At 34.7% G+C, this 8,419-nt stretch overlaps 1 pseudogene; it reads right to left on the bottom strand.

Moving 5' to 3' along the window:
* Positions 1 to 645: 645 nt before the first annotated feature.
* Positions 646 to 7,131, bottom strand: LOC109257157 (olfactory receptor 2T33-like; annotated as a pseudogene).
* Between the last annotated feature and the right edge of the window lie 1,288 nt (positions 7,132 to 8,419).

Raw genomic sequence — 8,419 nt, 5'->3', positions numbered from 1 at the left:
GGCATACTAGAAAGCAGACTCTTAATTATACAGAACAAACTAAGTGTTACTAGAGGGGAGGTGGGCAGGGGATGGGTTAAATAAGTGGTGGACTTTGGGGCGCCTGGGTGGCTCAGTCGGTTGAGCGTCCGACTTCAGCTCGGGTCACGATCTCGCGGTCCGTGAGTTCTAGCCCCGCGTCGGGCTCTGGGCTGATGGCTCAGAGCCTGGGGCCTGCTTCGGATTCAGTGTCTCCCTCTCTCTCTGCCCCTCCCCTGTTCATGCTCTGTCTCAAAAATAAATAAACGTTAAAAAAAATTAAAAAAAAGAAAGTGGTGGACATAAAGGAAGACACTTGTTATAATGTGCACTGGGTGTTTTTGTAAGTGATGAATCACTAGATTCTACACCTGTAACTAATACTACACTGTATCTAACTAACTGGAATTTAAATAAGAACATGAAAACAACAAACTTTTAAGATTTTTAAAATAATTATACATGAAAAAAGAAAAAAAAATCCAAAATACAGAGTTGTGTCTATATTTCAAATAAGACAGTAACAATTATAGATATAATAAATATACCTTTTATCTAGGAACTCTCACAGAATTCATTTGTGTAACATTGAAATTTGGAGCAGATCAATGTAATGTTAGTAAGGATTTAAATAGCACACGGACCCATATACTTTCTTAGAGCTCCCTTGACTTCACCATTCCTTAGACTATAGATGAGGGGGTTCAGTACAGGGATGAAGATAGTATAGAACACTGACACTACTTTATCATGGTTAGCTGACCTGATGGTTAGGATTTAAGTTGCATATAGGTAATAATGGCAGCTCCCTAAAATAGTCCCACCACAGAGAGATGTGAGGAGCAGGTGGTAAAAGCCTTTTGGCCGGCTTCTCCAGAACGCATCTGGAGAACTGCAGCAAGGATGAGACTATAGGAAATCAGAATGAGAGAAAATGGGACCAGGAGCATTAACACACAACATACGTACATTATATACTCAAAGACAAACGTGTCATCACAAGCCAAATTCACCAGACCAGGGGCCTCACAGAAGAAATGATTGATTTCAGGTGCATAACAAAATGAAAAACTCAGGGTAGTAGCAGCCTGCATGAGCCCATCAGCTGCGCCCAGGAACCAAGACCCCACAGTCATTCTCAGGTATATTTGCCAGTTAATGAGGATGGGGTATCACAGTGGGTGGCAAACAGCCACATACAGGTCATAGGCTGCTAAGAGGAAGCACTCGCCCCCTCCCAAAGTGAGAAAGAAGATCTGCAACCCACAGCCAGCAGGGGAGATGAGCTTCTTTCCGGTAAAGTAGTCAGCAGCCATTTTGGGCAAGATGGTAGAGACCAGCATCATGTCCATGAGGGAAAGTTGGCTCAGTAGGAAGTACATGGGTGTGTGGAGCTGGGAATCCTGGTGAATCAAGAGGATCATGAGGGAATTGCCCATTAGGGAGGAGAAGGCAGTTTTCAGATCCATCACAAACAGAAATAGATTGGCTTCTCTGTGGTTAAATAGTCCTAGGAGAATGAAATCTGAGGTGGTTCCCGTTTTTCATGATTTCAAACAGAAGTGACACTGGAAATGAGGAAATAGATGGCAGTTTTCATCATTTACAGTGCTCTATTTCAATTACATTTCTTTTTTCATAAAAAGAACATGTGAAGATGTTTAAACCTATTCCAAATATTCACCTGTGATTGCAAAGTCTTTTTGACTTGGGCATGAAATTAATTTCACCTATTTTTCATTTTCATTATAAACACTTCTCATGGTTAGTTTGCTTAATTGGTACAATAAACATATTTCTTGATATATTGAAAGTATTTTTTAAGCATGTCTTTGTGCTATTGATATTAATATAATGGAGAAGTCAGATATTCAGTTTGTCATTTTTTTGTTTGCTTTTATCATGTATGGTCAGTATTCTTAGAAGCTGAATTAAATTAATGTGCTCAGCAATATAAAAGCTAGGTAATTGTTAATTAGAGCTATGCATACCTAACTTACCACAATTTATTTCAATCTACCAAATCTTGTAATTTTTCCTGACACGGAATAATCTGGGAAGGCATTTTTACTTTCCAAAGCAGAGAATCTGTATTCTTAGTTGTAGAAACTGGAAGGAATTCGTCTGTAGATAGAAACATAACTTAATTTGGAATTGTTAGCATATTTAGTTTGACTTTATCAAGTTATACACTGAACACAATAATTACCTTCTTAGAATATTTTTCCCTGGTACAAGACTGTAATACTGAATGCAACATTTCATTAACTGTAGAAAGGGATTTTGTATAGTGATACTCTTTCCCCTTATCCTCAAAGTCTGAGACACAATCTTGTTTCGGTAAACAAGAGAAAATAAAATTTATTAGTATCCAATACAGAGATAAATTCATTTCTTCTTCAGTACCACCTGAATCTAAATCTCTAAAGTCATTTTCATTTCTGATCTGCTAGTACTGAAATTGTTCTAGCGCTATTGCTGAATTAGCAGGACCATATTTGAAGAGATGAAGATGCTAATTCAATCCCACAGATGTGGTCTAATTCAATGGTGGCTTGACAGGAGACCACCTTTTCCACAGTCATTCGATTTGCCCACAATTTAAATATGCCTCCAAATACTGGAATGTCAGTCAAGACAGAGAAAGACAGTGCAAAAATCTCACTCAGTCTCTAACTCTATTGCTTAAGCATCATCATTGTCTGACAGTATTCTACATTAGGATTTTGGTTGATTGTTTCAAAGTTAAACATTTTGGAAACAAACATCCTCTTCACTGCATTTCCAAAATTTTGTCATCTCCTTCATATATGTAACACTTTCATTCTGTACACCTAGTAACTGTGTAACTCCTTAATTATGGATGTTTCTACTGCTTTCTTGCAGGACCTCAAAACCCTCCTCATTTCTTTGACTTGAAGCCTTCTTATTTTGATTATTCTAAACTCTCTAATTCATGAAGAATAATAAAACATGCTTAAAAGTCAATCTATAATTAATTTTTTTAATGTTTATTTTCATTTTTGAGAGAGAGAGACGCATTGTGAGTGGGGGAGGAGCAAAAAGAGAGGGAGACACAGAATCTGAAGCAGGCTGCAGGCTCTGGGCTGTCAGCACAGATCCTGATGCGGGGCTCAAACCCACAGACTGTGAGATCATGACCTGAGCCGAAGTCAGATACTTAACTGACTGAGTCACCCAGATGTCCTCAGTCTGTAGTTTAATAACTACACAGTTTTGAGTAAGTTTCTTAAAATAACTTTTGTTATCATCTTACCCATTTTTATATATACTGTTACTCCAGTGACATTATGTATATTCACATTATTCTGCAACCATCACCTATATCTATCCCCAGGACTCTTCATAATCTATAACTGGAACCCAGTACCATTAAACAATGATTTCTTGATTCTCCCTGCCCCTGGGAACTGGCAACCACTATTCTTCTATTCTGGCTCTATAAATTTGACTACAATAGGATTTTTAGATTAGTGGGATTATACAGTGGTTGTCTTTTTGTGATTGACTTGTTCCACTTAACATCAGGTCCTCAAAATTCACCCATGCTGTGACACGTGTCAGAATTTCCTTCCTTTCTAAAGTGAATAGTATTCCTTTTGTATGCATATACAACATTTTCTATTTTAAGCAATTCTATCTATGGACATTTGGGCTGCTACCATTCACTTTGATTGTATATTTAAGGGTAAAGTTAGTGGAATTTTTGATTTTTTAAAAATTTTTATAATGTAAATAGATATAGTAAAATAATACAGCTATTTGAACTATTTTTTTCTTCCCTTTACATACATGCAAGAAAGCTGTATATGTGATTAGAGATTCATCATGACTAAATTTATTATTATGCTTAGCAAATACTTTTTCTTGTAAAGTTTATAATTTTGGTTTTTTTTATATTTGGAATTATTAGTGCTTAAGTTTTGAATGAAGATAGGCTATGTATCTATGAATTATTTTAAGGTGAAATATATATAAAAACAATCCATTATCATGAATTTAATTGTTTATTCAACATGCTATTTTGTTTATAGTATTTACTAGTAAGATCAACTAGTAGGAAATTATATTTTTCCAAGAAATAATAATGTTAAATTATTTATGGTATTAAAATTCTTAACTGTATTTTCATTTTATTCAAGAGACACAATGTTTCACCAATGTTAGTAAACCCACACAAAGAGAATTCTAAGGGATAATTCTTAACTAATGACTATTCATACAAAGTGGTTGAAAATCCAAATGAGAAATTAACTTGCCCTGCAAATAAAATATCTAAAATGGCATTAAGTGGAAGAATAAAAGCTCAACACTCTCTAGTTTAAAACTGAAAAATTTAGTACTCTGAACAAATATTTTTCCTTTATTCTCTCTGGTTTAAAACAGATACCATTTCTTATGTTTTCAGTTTTTCACTTAGAATGGTGTTGAAATTGGGATCTTTAAATTATAAAACAATGTGTTTTTCATACTCCTCTTTTTTTCTCATAGTGTAATCACAGAAAACTTATAACATGTTGATATTTTTCCTTCTGTAGTTTTCTGAGACCTGTTACCCCATCTTAACATAAAAAAAAAATGTAACTTTTTTTCCCTCAGAATACTGGGATGATTAATCAATCTGTTCTGGTAAAAATAAAATAATAGCTGCTAAATCGCATATTTGAGTAAACTGACAAATTACTGCAAGAGTTTTAATGTGGTGATTGTGCCAGCTAGCATACCTTTTAGTTTTTTATATTGTGGGATAGAAAATTTTATTTGTAAAACTACATAAACAAAGTAATGTAACTTTGGATTTTCTGGAGTCCAGAACTAGTAAACAAACCACTAAATATTAGAAATTTCTGTGACCTACTACATAGATGAAAATGATGACCTCAACAAGCTGGCTCTGTAGCCCCTCCAAGCAGGATCATCCTAATGCATCTCTCTGGGAGGAGGAAGGGTGTTATAGTCTGACAGCATCAAACTCACTCGTATCAGTGTCTAGACTTCCCTATTAAGGGGTGTGACCTAATTGATATCTTATGTTAAAAATACTATCTTATTAGTATAGCAGACCTTCGTAAGTCTGAATCTTTGGATGACAGAAATGTGTAATTTTCAAAGATTTTAAGGATTCTCAGTCTCCTACATTCTTTCAGAAATCTGTGATTCATTAAATTTAAAATAAGAATCTTCTACAAGTGAAATTAAAATGTAAATAAATTTCCTTGAAAAAGAATGATTTAAAAATACATTAAGAAATGAAGTAATGTGATACTTGCATTACTTGTAGAAACTTTGATGGGGGGAAATACAGAGTGGATTATTGAGAGATTAGCTTTTGTCAAAAACAGTAATTGAAATGAGTAATTAAAAATCTCATGGTAGGATTTAGCCATTTTTTTTTCTTTTTAAACTTAATTTGATTGCTGTGTTATCAGTTGGCTAGCTTGAATCTATATGATTTTATTTTCTTTTACTTTATGTTTGTTAAGTTATAAATATATGATAATAGCAACAACAGAACAGAATGCATTTATTATGTCAAGCACTTTGCAGTTTGAATCTACATGGGTTGTTTTCAATGATTTTGTTATTGTTTATACTATGTATTTTCAGCTTCCAAGAAAACCTTTTTTTCTTGGCTACATTTTTACTACTCCACTTGCTTTGGCTTGTCTAAGAATATGTAGAAGAATAGGTGATGGGTTTTAAGGAGTGCACCTGTGATGAGCACCAAGTAAGGCATGGTTATGTTCAATCGCTATATTGTACTCCTGAAACTAATGTTACACTGTATGTTAGTGACTGGAATTTAAAACTTTTAAAAAATGTTTATTTTATTATTTTTTAGAGAGATTGAATCTGAAGCAGGCTCCAGGCTCTGAACTGTCAGCACAGAGCCCAACACGGGGCCCAAACTCACTTGAGATCATGACCTGAGCTGAATTCAGATGCTCAACAGACTGAGCCACCCATGTGCCCTAAATAAAAACTTGTAAAAAGAATATATGTAAGGATCACATTCCACAATTGTAAAATTAAAATCAAAATCTCTCATGGAATAGTTGATGGAAAATGTTGTCTCTACAGATGTGAGATAACATAATTACTTAATTCATGTGAGATGTAAGAATTGCTATTTTTTTTGTTGTTTAGGAGGGAAGCACATTATGCATTTTAGTTAAATTTCTGCCTGTGAATGTTCAATCTTATCAAGGTGGTAATCCTACTCTGATTTAGAACATAACTGACCACCTTAGTGAAATCTACATTAAGTTAAACTATATTATTTTTTTGGAAAAAGCTACAAATTCCTAGCTAAGTCTAAGAAGCACATTATAGACAGGTAGTATATCAAGTTTCAAGTTAGGGTGAAAATATAATTTTAAGGAAATATTTATATTTTTTTGTTTTGAATTTTACTGTGCCTAGGACCACAGGGACATCAAAGCAATGTTCTAGTAAAACAGAGTTGCCACTCTCTGATGGGGCAAATAGACTGTGCACTATGTAGATCAAATGTTCTTCAGATTCCCTGAGGACAAGAGAACTAGGAACAGATAAGCTTCATGCCACAGGAGGAAAGACACATATCACTACGAACTCTATAAGAAAATTACAATGACGTGGATGGAACTGGAGAGTGTGATGCTAAGTGAAATAAGCCATTCAGAGAAAGACAGATACCATATGGTTTCACTCTTATGTGGATCCTGAGAAACGTAACAGAAACCCATGGGGGAGGGGAAGAAAAAAAAAAAAAGAGGTTAGAGTGGGAGAGAGCCAAAGCATAAGAGACTCTTAAAAACTGAGAACAAACTGAGGGTTGATGGGGGGTGGGAGGGAGAGCAGGGTGGGTGATGGGTAATGAGGAGGGCACCTTTTGGGATGAGCACTGGGTGTTGTATGGAAACCAATTTGACAGTAAATTTAATATATTAAAAAATAAAAAAATAAAAAAATAAAAATAAAATTTAAAAAAAGAAAATTACAATGAATTTACAATGAACCTGGTTATCTAAATTGAGATTAATTTAGGAATATTTATAAATGCGTGAACATAATTTTGGGAAACCTAAAGAGGTTGTAACTAACCTCCATTTTAGCGAAAAAAGAAAGTTTTGCCACCACTCCCCTTGAAAGTATGTGGGGATGGAATAGTTTCCAGACTACACATAGGCATCAAATAGCAGATACAGGAAGCCACAAACCAGCTGGAAGTAAGCAAAGGGAATAAATATGACTCTCTTTTTAAACCAGCCCCATGGGGCACACTTGTAAGAAAGATTTTGTTATGCAGGACATTTATTGGGGACTATTATAAAGATCAATACCCATACAATAAAGGAAACATAATTGGGTACAGGGAGATGTTGAACTGTAGGATAGTCACAACCAAGGTCTCAGCTACACTGAGGAGAGTCGGGGTCTCACAAAAATACTGATTGAATGGGGCCTGCTACCAGGAAGGGATGATGACCTTTGTCTAAACAGTTTTCCTCAGCCAAGATCAAAGCTTGTACTCTTAATAGCTAGAGGAACAAGTACTTAATACCTGTAGGAAAAGAGGAATATAGGACACAGTCACTTAAGACAAATTCCATGAGCTACACTCCATCAGATGGCAGAATGAAGGGGACTCTCAGATATCATTCACACAGGTTGGCTTCCTATAGCAGAGTGTAGGTGGATCATTTGATAGAATACCAAGAAATATCTAGCAAGAATGACTAGTTCAATAAATATAGTTTCTTTCCAGCATAAAGATACAAAGTAGTTTGACATTTTCCCACAAGGAACATGCTGGCATAAGGAGCTCAAAACATCTGCTGGCAGATCTAATTTTTGGTTTATAGGAACTGTTAATATGTTTCTGACAAAAGCATCATTCCTCAACTGGGAACCTGCATCTCTATTGAAAAAGCAAAGGTAAATATGATGGGCAGCATATATTTCCCATATGGTTCAAGCGTAATGAGAAGGATACTCCATAACAAAAGGGTCCCTTACTGCCAACTCAGACTCTGCAACCAACAACTCTCCAAAGGTCTCAGGTCTTTGATTTCTCTAGTGTGCCCTTGCTGTGTCCTATGGATTCAACTGCATTTCCCCAAGTTGCTATAATCTGTACTCTAAACCCAAATGTGATGGCATTTAGAGGTTAGGTCTTTGCAGAAGTCAGTAAGTTTATTATTACATATTATAATTATATGTTATATATTAATATGTTACATATTAATGTATTATAAAATATAATTATTATGTATTATTAAAATATATAGTATATTATTATATATTATAGAATACATTGTATTAATATTATATACTATTATATTATTTCACATATTCTTTTTTATTTTATTGCACTTTATTTTTATTTTAAATTTGA

This window comes from Panthera pardus, unplaced genomic scaffold (assembly GCF_024362965.1).
Source record: "Panthera pardus isolate Hobbes unplaced genomic scaffold, ASM2436296v1 HiC_scaffold_1, whole genome shotgun sequence".
Classification (NCBI taxonomy): Eukaryota; Metazoa; Chordata; class Mammalia; order Carnivora; family Felidae; genus Panthera; species Panthera pardus.
This window is presented reverse-complemented; position numbering and strand designations above follow the sequence as displayed.